This window comes from Antrostomus carolinensis, unplaced genomic scaffold, assembly GCF_000700745.2.
Source record: "Antrostomus carolinensis isolate BGI_N321 unplaced genomic scaffold, ASM70074v2 scaffold34758, whole genome shotgun sequence".
Taxonomy (NCBI): domain Eukaryota; kingdom Metazoa; phylum Chordata; class Aves; order Caprimulgiformes; family Caprimulgidae; genus Antrostomus; species Antrostomus carolinensis.
Genome location: NW_010334250.1, coordinates 1 through 10,874, shown reverse-complemented (window position 1 = coordinate 10,874; position 10,874 = coordinate 1). Strand labels below are relative to the sequence as shown.

At 45.1% G+C, this 10,874-nt stretch overlaps 1 long non-coding RNA gene across 1 annotated transcript; it reads right to left on the bottom strand.

Annotated features, from left to right (window-relative positions):
• Window positions 1-839: 839 nt before the first annotated feature.
• On the bottom strand, window positions 840-10,480 carry LOC104529764 (uncharacterized). The gene is made up of 2 exons (XR_728064.2): window positions 10,284-10,480; window positions 840-1,006 (listed from the first exon to the last, which is right to left on the bottom strand). It is a non-coding gene; the product is annotated as an uncharacterized LOC104529764 (long non-coding RNA).
• Between the last annotated feature and the right edge of the window lie 394 nt (window positions 10,481-10,874).

Below are 10,874 nucleotides of genomic sequence, written 5' to 3'. Positions count from 1 at the left end.
GCAACCTGTTGTAGGGAACCTGCTTTGGCAGGGGGGTTGGACTCGATGAACTCCTGAGGTCCCTTCCAACCCCCACTATTCTGTGATTCTGTGATTTTGTGACTTAATTGCATTTTGCTGCAGAGTTGCCTTAACATCAAGGGAAAATCAACAGGGATTGTTCAACATCAAGACTAATCTCACATATGGAACTTACTGAACGCAGGAACCACATTTTTGCTGGCTCAAGGTGAAATGCTGGGCTAAATTCTCCTTCAGCTGCGAGAAAAGCCCTAGGCACGCTCATCCTGCATTATTCCAACTGTAAAGAGCTTCACATTTATTCACATATTATACACATATAACCCTTCTCTCCCTTCTGCAGCAGTGTCGCAATGCAACAGTGCCTCGTTATGATCAAACTCCTCTTTTATGGCTATAAGAATACGTGGAAGTTTTCTACCCCCATTACACAAATGACTCCTTATCAGCTTTATTTTAAGAAACTACCCACAATTGGTAACACAACCGCATTTTATCTGTCACTGAGGGGAAGCTGTGACTGACACCTGAGCGTGTCCTCAGCAACCGCAAACCCGCACATATAGGGCAGGTCCTATGCATGTAAGCAACTACAGTAACTCACCACTCCCTCTGCTCCACACTGAATCACAGTCTTGCTTCTGCTTACAAACTTGCTTGCTAATCAGACATTTAATACTATTTATGCATAGGAAGGAAATATACAATTCCTTTATTGGGATAAAAAATGATACTAAAGAGCAGGTCAAGTTCCAAATCCAGCAGTAGGTTTTAACCGATGTTGTTCCCTTTTTTTTCTCTCTCTTTTTTTTTTTTTCTTTAACAGCTGTAGCTGTGCACAGATGGAAAAACATTTGGTCAGAAAGCAGCAAATTAGTGTTTTCAGGCTAGAATTCTGCTCCCACCGCTCCTCCATTTCCATGCAGCTCAGAATGCTTTATTTCTTCTTAGCACTGACATTTTTGCACACCCAATTCATGCCGTCCTTCAGACAGAGAAAGGTAATGTTAGTCAAGCGAAGGGAAAAGGAATCTCCCAATCCCACCCAACCACCATTCTGCAAGCACCATGTTCTGCCTCCTCATCTACCCCCTGCCTGCCCTGTGCGCCCAAAAATGCCGTGGGTTAAAAACACAAGCGCTTCATTGCTTGGTAGATGTTGTCACACAGAGGTTATTAAATCTTTCATCTGACCATAAAAAGTATCATCGTCTCATCATGTCGCTATGTGTAGGTCCTTTGAGGAAGGATCACTTTGCAGTCAAGGTACGTCAGTGGCAGATGAAGGCTCAGTTCCAGATTCAGCTACAGATGATTTGTGTAACCTCGGGCAAGTCATCTTATCTTTGAGACCGTGGATTTTAGGGGGCTGTTTATTATACAGTCAGCTCCCTATTAAGAATACAGCTTTAATTCTCTGCTCAGCTGCAAGCCTTGACATACAGATCCGTGAAAGACACTGCAATAACTGGATCTGGACCCTGCTCCCTGTTCCTCAGAGCTCCCACAGAAAATGGGCCCTGAGGGGTTCCACGGGGGTTCAGTGAGAACAGATGCAGTCACGTTTTAAGAGGATGATATACTCTAAATTGAGAGTATTTCCATAAAAACGTGTGCACGGCATCTTTGACCACTGCAACAGGATGGTAACACTTGTCCTGTGAGTACCTGAGTCGTGAGTTTATTGCTGAGATCCCAGAATGGGATATGCTACTGAAGGGCAAAGCAACATTTTATCTGCTCCTGTCACCTATCTGTTGTGAGACATGCAGAACAGAGTGCAAGATGCACAATCTCCTCCTACTTGTGTCCCATCAAATCCATTACCTTTACACTGCCTACAAGGTATCTCTGCCGACAGGGAGGCTGAGGGCAGAAAGAAGGCAGGTAGGGTTTGGGGGATGAGAGAAGAGTGGCAGATCTTTGTGCTTGGCAACTGGGCAAACCTCACCTTGGAGTTCTAGAGGGGAGATTTCACTGTATTATGTTCAATGATCCTTTCTGGATCATTAAAACAATAGTTAGACCCTTGGAAAGACCAGAGCCTTTGGCAGCCCTGTGGTAGCAGTGTCACTGGATTCCTATGCCCTTGTCCCCATAGTGCCAAAAGGCTGCCAAGGACCTCAGCTTCCCCAAGGACAGACAGACAAGGGCACAGCACAGCAGGCCCTTGGGGTGAGCCGAGACCCACCACCATACTTCCATGTTGCCCCTCAGCCACAAAGGGTGGTGTCCATGTCGGAGGGGAGCTAAAGAGTTAAGAGAGAAGAGAGGGAGTCCTAAGGGCTTAATCAGAAGCAGAGAAGTTCTCACTCGAAAATACCAATTCACCTTGATAGCTGCGCTATGTGACACTTCTTATCTGAAGGGGAGCAGCAACTTCTGAAATCAGCCCTTGTTGCTGCGTTAAATAAAGAATAAGCGAGCCCAGCTTGTGCTGGGGTGCACACGAGACCCTACACTAATAACATGTCTAACTCTAACCATAGGGAGGGTTGATGTCTCCAGTTTCATTTATTTATCTCCACAGCAGAGATCAGTGTAAAACAAATTGTCTGAAATCCTCAGAGCAAATGGGAAAAGACGAGAAGTAGATTCATTTTAAGGCCCAGTAGCTTTGTGTCTTCCCCTTTCAATAACACTGATAACCTAGGTGTAAAACATGTAATGCCTTAAGCAATCAATAGCGTGGTTTAAAGCTTATCACTTTAGAGAGAGAGGGAGCCAGCGATTCCCAGCATGAGGAATGCCAGGGCTTAACAATGGGGCTAGGAGGAGAGGTGTCAAGCCTTTGGCTTGATTGTGTGCTTTAGAAATCTGCATGATTGCCTGCAAAGAGTAAAAATAAATAAATAACTAAAAATGCTCCCACAATGATTTCAGCTTCCCCTGCCTCGGAAGCAATAATCACATTTGCACACATCATGGCATACAAGGCAAGCAGAGCTCCTCATTCATTTTGAATGTAGGTTTATTTGCTGAACCAGAACAGCTGAGACAGCTTAAAGTAATAAATATCAGCTGACACCCTCTGCTACTCAGCACAGTAATCCCAGAAACAATACATCACTGCAAAACAACAAACACGCATCCTATCTTCTACCTAATCTGACCACAACCTGAATTCACAGTGATTAAAACTCTGCCATTCGGGAGCTCGGGCAGGGGAAAGACAGACCGTTCCAGCACCGGTGCGGCGAGGGTCATAAAGCAGAGTTTATGATGGGATTTACCATGGCTGGGAGCCTGGCTGCATCAAGCATATAACGAGGGCAAAAGAATGACATAGCAAAATGCAAAAGGAAAGGTGAACTCCAAGCAGGCTTGAAATACGTAAGTAGGTCACTCAACTTTTTAAAGCAGGAATAGATTTTTTAAAACTGTCTTCTGGCATGAGTTAATTGACAGGAAAAATTGTATTTAATTGTAAATATCTCCCTGCCTGACAGTGATAAAGGGAAAGTGAACATGCTCAGCTCGATGTGTGTTGTATCGAAGAGGTGCCTGTGGAACACCTTCCTCATCTTCAGCCACACTGCAGCTACATCTGTAGCTTCTGGTACAACTTTGTTGTGGGGGGGGGGGGCGTGTGTTCTGCCGTGTCCCCAAATGCTTTGGAGAACAGCAAGTACAATGGAAAGCCAAAGAAACTAAAAGGTATGTTTGCAGTTTTTCTGCCTAAGGTTTGTAGCAAGACAGAGGGTTGGTAAGACAGAGAAATCCAGGGAAGCTGCTACAAACACAAAGAGCTGCTATGCTTGAAAGAGTCAAGTCCACAAGGAGTCAACTGCTGTCATCCTTTGTCCCTACACTCCGTCCCTATATCTGCATGCTGAAAAGATGGCTCTGTGCAGAAAGTACAATCCCTACAGTAACATTTAGATCTTGATAGATGTCCTTGCACTGCTTTGTTGAGACACAGAGACACTGGCAGGGACTCTGAGGATGGAGACAGATACCATATTAGTATTCCAGCCTCAAGTCAACCCTGAGAAAACTTAGGCAGGGGAAGATTTCAGATCTTTCAGCTTTGCCTCTCTCAGCTCCTTAACAAGCAGCTAGTAAACTTTACCAAGCAAAGAGAGATTTTAGAGCGTAACGCTCCTTGCAGAGAAATGTTGCTCAGCACAACCCTGCCTTGCTGCAGTCACATCTGCTGTTGTGCCAAGGGAGTTGTACTTTAACACCCTTTGGGAAAAGACTGGTAGAGCTTTCCCCAGGAGAAATAAAAAGTCCTGCTTGAGATTAGCCCACTGCTTGCTTATTCTTTGCATTATCAGCTTTGCGGCTATGGGAGTGAAGTAATCTGACTTCAAACACAGCGAACAAGTCCTTTCCACCCCATAAAAAGGCTCCTGATTTCTGCTCCCCTGCAAGCCAGGGATCAGGGAAGGCCACAAACTTGTGACCTCTAACGTGACCTTAAGGACAGCAAAGCTTAATCCTTTCATGTAATCCTCTGTCTGCCATAACAAATTGGGTCAGGCAAGTGCAAAATTCTCCAGCTCTAGCATTTTTGGTATGCGTTATTTTAACTGTCACTTTCTTCTCCCCCTGCACAGCTAGAGCTGTGCCTTCATTATCCGTCATTTCTTTGCACCTCCAGACATCATACAGGCTGGCTTTTACAGGCTCCCACAAGCACATTACCCATTGTTTTTTGCCTGGGTGCAAGCTGTTCTTTCGTCCTTTGAGACCTTGTATCCCTGATGCAGTGCTGTAGACTCTCTCCTTAACCCTGCTTAAAAATCACAAGACTTTTTGCCGTGTAATCTGGAAAGAAGGTTGCTTTTCCTCAACAAGCGCCAGCTCTGCCTGCCCCAAGAGAGCTGCAGTCATTGAAACTGGTTTTAAATCACATTTACAAGTAGCCCCAGAAGCTTGTTAAGATGTGGAAGATCCCCATCTACCCTGTCCTGGCTAAGACATCTTTTAAGACAAAACCTAGCTGTGAGGATACCACACTGCTGGGGGGTCCTGCTCTGAATCTTGCCCTTATGAAAGTGCTGAATCTCAGCATCAGCGTAACTTAGGTCTCGGGCTTCATTCTCAACTGGGCTGAAACAGCCAGGGAGGAGAAGGCAGCTCTGCCCTTCCCACAGTCCTTTGGGCAAGACCAGCTCTGGCATAAATTAGAGGAGTTTAGTGGCTACTCTCAGTTCCACTGGCTTTTAATGGTCTCCAGAGGGCCATTATGCTTGGGAGACTCTGGACACAATACGCTGCAGCATCGTTCTGGAGGACGATTCCTCAGGGCAGGCAGAACTCCTGCTGCCTTGATGGGAGACTTTTGCTTCAGACAAGAAACAAGCTGCAGAGTACAGACCGGTCCAAAGCCTTGAGTCATGTTTAATAAACACCCTGGCCCCTAAGTAACACCTCCAGGAAGAGGGCAGGCTGCAAAGCAGAGGAGCCCTGCCTGCTTTCACCCTACCCTGACTGGCCAGGGTGGAATGTACATAGCTTTTGCATGCCAAGGACTACAGTTGGAGATCTGGTCACAAAACACAACCCCAAGAGAGCCTATTGTGGCACCAGAGAGTCATTGTGAGGCAACAGTTTATGTTTCTCTGCTGACGCTGGTGATCACCTCCCTTGCTTGCTGTACCCTGTCCAAGGGTCTCGGTGTAAGCCGTGGCGGGGAGAAAAGGCTTTCCTGCTTTCCTAACCAGGGCTGGAGGATAAAATCAGACAGATATTTTGCCTGAAAAAGCCTCTAAGCATGAGGGATGCCACTCCCCCCGCAGTAACACCTGAAAGTCTGATTAACAAGACAAGTGCTGCCCACGGCTACAGTCAGGAGGTAATGAAGTCTTCAGCTGGCATAACTGGGGCTACCAGCTGGCATCCAGAGGACACTACATCGAGTTTCCAGTTAACCCAGTCACCTCTCTTCTGAGCCTGCCCAGGCAATGGCTGGGCACCTTTTCCAGAGTCCCCAGTGGTTAATTTTAAAAGATAAGATGACAATATGGACTCCCTCCTTAATTAACAGTTTTATTAAATAAGCCATTTCAAATAATAGTTAAATTCTCTAAATTTACATCATTCTATTAACCATAATCTAATCTCATTAACCTTGAAATCCCCAGTCTTAACTACCCAATTCTATACACCATGGTGCTAGCAGCTAAACTAATTAAATGACCTTCAAACTATTTCTCCTTCATGTATTGGCATTATTTATCTTTGCTCATTGCTCTTCCTTCAAGCCATCACAAAAATCTTTTTTTTATGAACTCCGTTCCTGCATGTGCTCAGTACTAGATATGCCACCACTCTTCCTTGCAAAATCCATCAGTGATGTCTCCAGTTTTACTCCAGCTAACACATTCCATCAGCAGCGACAGTTAGCATGCTCGCTCCTTGCCTTTCATTCTGAATACCTGATGCTTCCACGTCTTCATTTATTTTGCTATCACTCATTGTCATTTCTCAAAGAAGTCCTTAAAGCAGTGACCTGAGATTTAACTACACAGAGACAGCTCCCATTCTGAGCCACTGGTAGAGATACTGTGTACGCTGATTCTCAAAAACATCTTTCTTAATCTCACCCTTTAAACAAGTTTTGACTTTAGTCCCCTAAATTTTGAGCATGCTGACCTCTCCTCAGAGTCCCAGAACTGAAGACATCATTTCTTCCTCAGCTGATTCAGGTTTACTTTAAAAGCCATCTCCCAAACCATTTTATTCAATGAATTTCCAAGGAAAGTGAGAGCTTGGCATTCTTGCTGTCTGATTTGACAGGGCTGAAGTTATGGCAGAAGAGAAATGTAGGGGCTCCTATTCTGTAAGCTGTAGAGAGTTTGTGACTTCCCTGACCTTCCTGCAATAATCATTTATGGAATAAGCTGCAGTATTTAGGGCAATGAGACTGCAGTCAACAAAGCAGGATGTTATCTGGCCTGCATCTAAATTAATTTGTCTAGATAAGCATGATGAACAAAATATATGGGCCTGCAAATACTTGTATTTAGCTCTTGTCTTCTGTTTTCTGGAACTGAATGCAGAAGCAGATTTCATTTCCCCAGCAGAGGGTATTGGGCTGCATATTTTACTCTACTGAATGTACAGGGATGCACCACACTTCAAGAAGGCGGCACATTAAGAAGGTGCTATCAACAAACAAGCGTGCAGGCCACTCCACAGAGCCCACGGAGCAGCTTGAGAAGGAGGCATTTTTCAAAGCTCATGCACAGAAAGTGCCACTTTCTATCACTTAGTTCTTCCACATCCAACACATGTCCCTGAATTTCATTTGCCATTACGGCTCCTTCACAGCTGGAGAGCTAACCTGGACTTCCACAAACTCGAGGAGGGCCTGGAGGAGGGAAGAAGGTGACCTATGCCTGCCTGCAGCCCTCTGAACTGCAACCTCACTTTCTTCATCACATTTCTTTGGACCCGAATATACACTGCCATTGTGGAACACATTTCCCTCTACCACCACCACTTTGAAATATCAGAGTTCAAGCCTTTCACGAGATTGGCTGCAACACAGCTGAATTTGTATCTTAGCTAACTAAATAAAGGGCCTTTGAAGGACACCACCTACTACGTTTAAGACTAAACATCAGGTTAAGAATTTTAAATCAGAAGAACTGCTGTACTGGGTCAGACCAATGGTCCATCCAGGCCAGCATCCCTGTTCTGGAGGCCAAAGGAAAGAACATGTAGGAACAGGATCTCCTTTGCTCTGTTCTTCCCGCCCAGTCCATGGCCCAAGCTGTTCCTCATTCAAAAGCTGCCTCCAGATCTCAGTGGTCAGTGATTGCCTGCAGATTTCTTCAGAAATTCATTTAGTATTTTTCTGAACTGACTGATACCTTTGGTCTCCACAACATCCTGTGCCAATGAGATCCACAATTTAATTACACAGCTTGCAAAGAAGCACTTATTTTTATTTCTTTTAAACTGTTGTCTGATTATTTCATTAGGAACAGCCTTCCTCTAGCAATGTTAAAAATAGCATATCGTCTATTTGGCATTTTTATACCTTATTTTATAAATCTTGAAGATGTTCCCACTCTCTGTTCTCTCTCTTCCAAGCTGCAAGTCCTCATTTATTTATTATTCCTGTGTACAGATGCCACTTCGTGCTACTGATCATTTTTGCCAGAGGACTCTCAAATCTCTCCTAATTCTGAGCAGATACATGGGCAATATTTTTTCTGATGAGGGTAGTTAAGTGCTAGAAGAGGTTACCAGGAGAGGCTGTGGAAACTCCACGCCTGGAGATATTTATAACTTGACTGGACAAGGCTCTCAGCAACCTCCTGTAGACTCACAGTTATCCCTGCTTTAAACATGAGGTTGGTCTAAAGATCTCCTGAAGACACTTCAACCTAATTTTTTGTTGACTCTATGATTCTACTACTACTAAACTCCTCTTAGAAGAGGAGATGAGCTCTGCAGAGAAGGACCTGGGAGTCCTGGTGGACAGCAAGTTAACCATGAGTCACCAATGTTCTCTCATGGCCAAGAAGGCCAATGGTATCTTGGGGTGCATTAAGAAGAGTGTAGCCACCAGGTCAAGGGAACTTATTCTCCCTCTCTACTGTGCCCTAGTGAGGCCACATCTGGAGTACTGTGTCCAGTTCTGGGCTCCTCAGTTTAAGAAAGACAAGGAACTACTGGACAGAGTCTAGCAGAGAGCTATGAAGATGATTAGGGGACTCCAGTATCTGTCTTAAGAGGAAAGGCTGAAAGACCTGGAGAAGAGAAGACTGAGAGGGGATCTTATAAATGCTTATAAATATCTAAAGGGTGGGTGTCAAGAGGATGGGGCCAGACTCTTTTCAGTGGTGGCCATCGATAGGACAAGCTGGAACACAGGAGGTTCTGCTTAAACATGAGGAAAAACTTCTCTACTGTGAGGGTGCCAGAGCACTGGGACAGGCTGCCCAAAGAGGCTGTGGAGGCTCCTGCTCTGGAGAGGTTCAAAACCCGCCTGGATGTGATGCTGTGCAACCTGCTCTAGGTGAACCTGCTTTGGCAGGGGGTTGGACTAGATGATCTCCAGAGGTCCTTTCCAACCCCTACCATGCTGTGATTCTGTGGGGCAGCGGCAGAAATGAATGTCATGTTCAAGGTACAGGCCCACAATGCCTTTGTCCTACTACAAAAGAAATATTTTCTGGGATGTTTCTTGTTTGCTTTCTGATAATTATCTAGCATTTGATTCTCCTCTCTGGCCTTTGATGAGTACCAAGCTTCTGTTCCCAATGACCTGCTTCTGAGTAATGGCAGCTAATTTTGAGTCCATCATCATATGTGTATAGTCAGGATCGTTGTTCCTCATGTGCATTATTTTGCACTTGTCAACACTGAATTTCATCTGCCGTTTCACTGCCCACTCAGTGTTGTGGGCTGCTTCTGCAACTGTACATACTCAGTGTATTGAGATGTGACTGTCCTGAACAGCTCTGTAACATCTGCAAATAAAGTTTTACTGAATCTGCACTGAAGATAAATATCTTCACTATTCTGTTTCTTTAAATATCAGTGAAGGGAGTACTCCTGACTGCTGGGATTGCAAGCACTGCAAATATTTCATTAATTCAGGAAAGCCTAAGAGTGAAATAAACAAGCCTAGGTTCCATTTACATTACAAAGAGCTACTATACTGCAGGAACTGGCTACAGCACAGCAGCTCAAGACACAACTATTACAGTTCAGCAGAGGAACACAGCTCAGCCCTCTTGGTGGGTTTTTGCTGCCCCACATGCTGCCATCGGAACCGGTCTTTGCCTTGTGAGCAACTTGTGTGTTTCTTTGGATCAGAAAAACTGATCGGTTTCTCCCTGGCACCTGGGTTGAGCAAAACGCCGAATGACATTAGCAGCGAGGGTAAATCACATTTCTAAAGTGCACACTTGTAACAGTCAAAGAGGTTAAAACACTTGTAACAGTCAAAGAGGTTAATAGTAAAAGACCATTTGTTTTGTGAAAATTATTAACCTGACAGCAGTTTCTTTAAAATAAATCAATGTCTTCATTTGGCCCAGCCAAGGGGTCCTGGGTGGGTGAGGAGGTGATCACTCTCCCCCTTCCCGGGGATGGAGAGATCCCAAGGCCCCACAGTTCTCCCTTCCCTTCGCACAGGCCATGAGACACATGTCCCCCATGTTCTGCCCCGCAAGGGTTTGGCTGCGCTGACCCTCCTTCAGGAGGCAGCCGATCCAGCCCCACCCTGCAGATCAACAGACAACAATCTCTTACAGATGGCCTGCTGGCACAGCAAGCCTTCTCCAGAGCCTCACCTGTACTCCCTCTCCTGAAAGAGCTGAACAAGACTGGATCTGCCAGATTCTGTCCCGGATTGTGTGTAGGTTCAGTCCCTCGGCAATCTCCGAAGCAGGGGCAGCCGTCAGCAAATCCTGCTTGTTAGCAAATATGAGCACGGGGACTCCACTAAGCTTTTCTTCATCCAAAAGCTCAGCCAGCTCCTGTATCATTTACAAGGGAGTGGGGTGGGGGGAAGATGGAGAGAGGGAAGGGAAGAAAACCTTCAACCACCAGTGGTTGTCTCTAATTAGAAATATATTTAGGGTAAATGCTGGAAGAGTGTGTTCCAGTGAAACCTAGATCTTATTATAAGAGAGCAAAAATGTATACAATCATCTCTGCCCAAGGTTCAAACGCTATTTCTTCCAATTACAGGTTACAAAAATCTTCATCTTGGTCTGAAATTAGCAGTTGCCTTAAAGGCTACAACTCTGTGTTTTACCAGTCCCTGCTCCCAGGAGACCAAAACTGATGAAACAGCAAAAAACACATAGATTGGCAGTATGAGGAATCTGTCTTAAACTGTTGTGTGACTGGCATTTGTACCTGAGCAGCCGTTGACACCA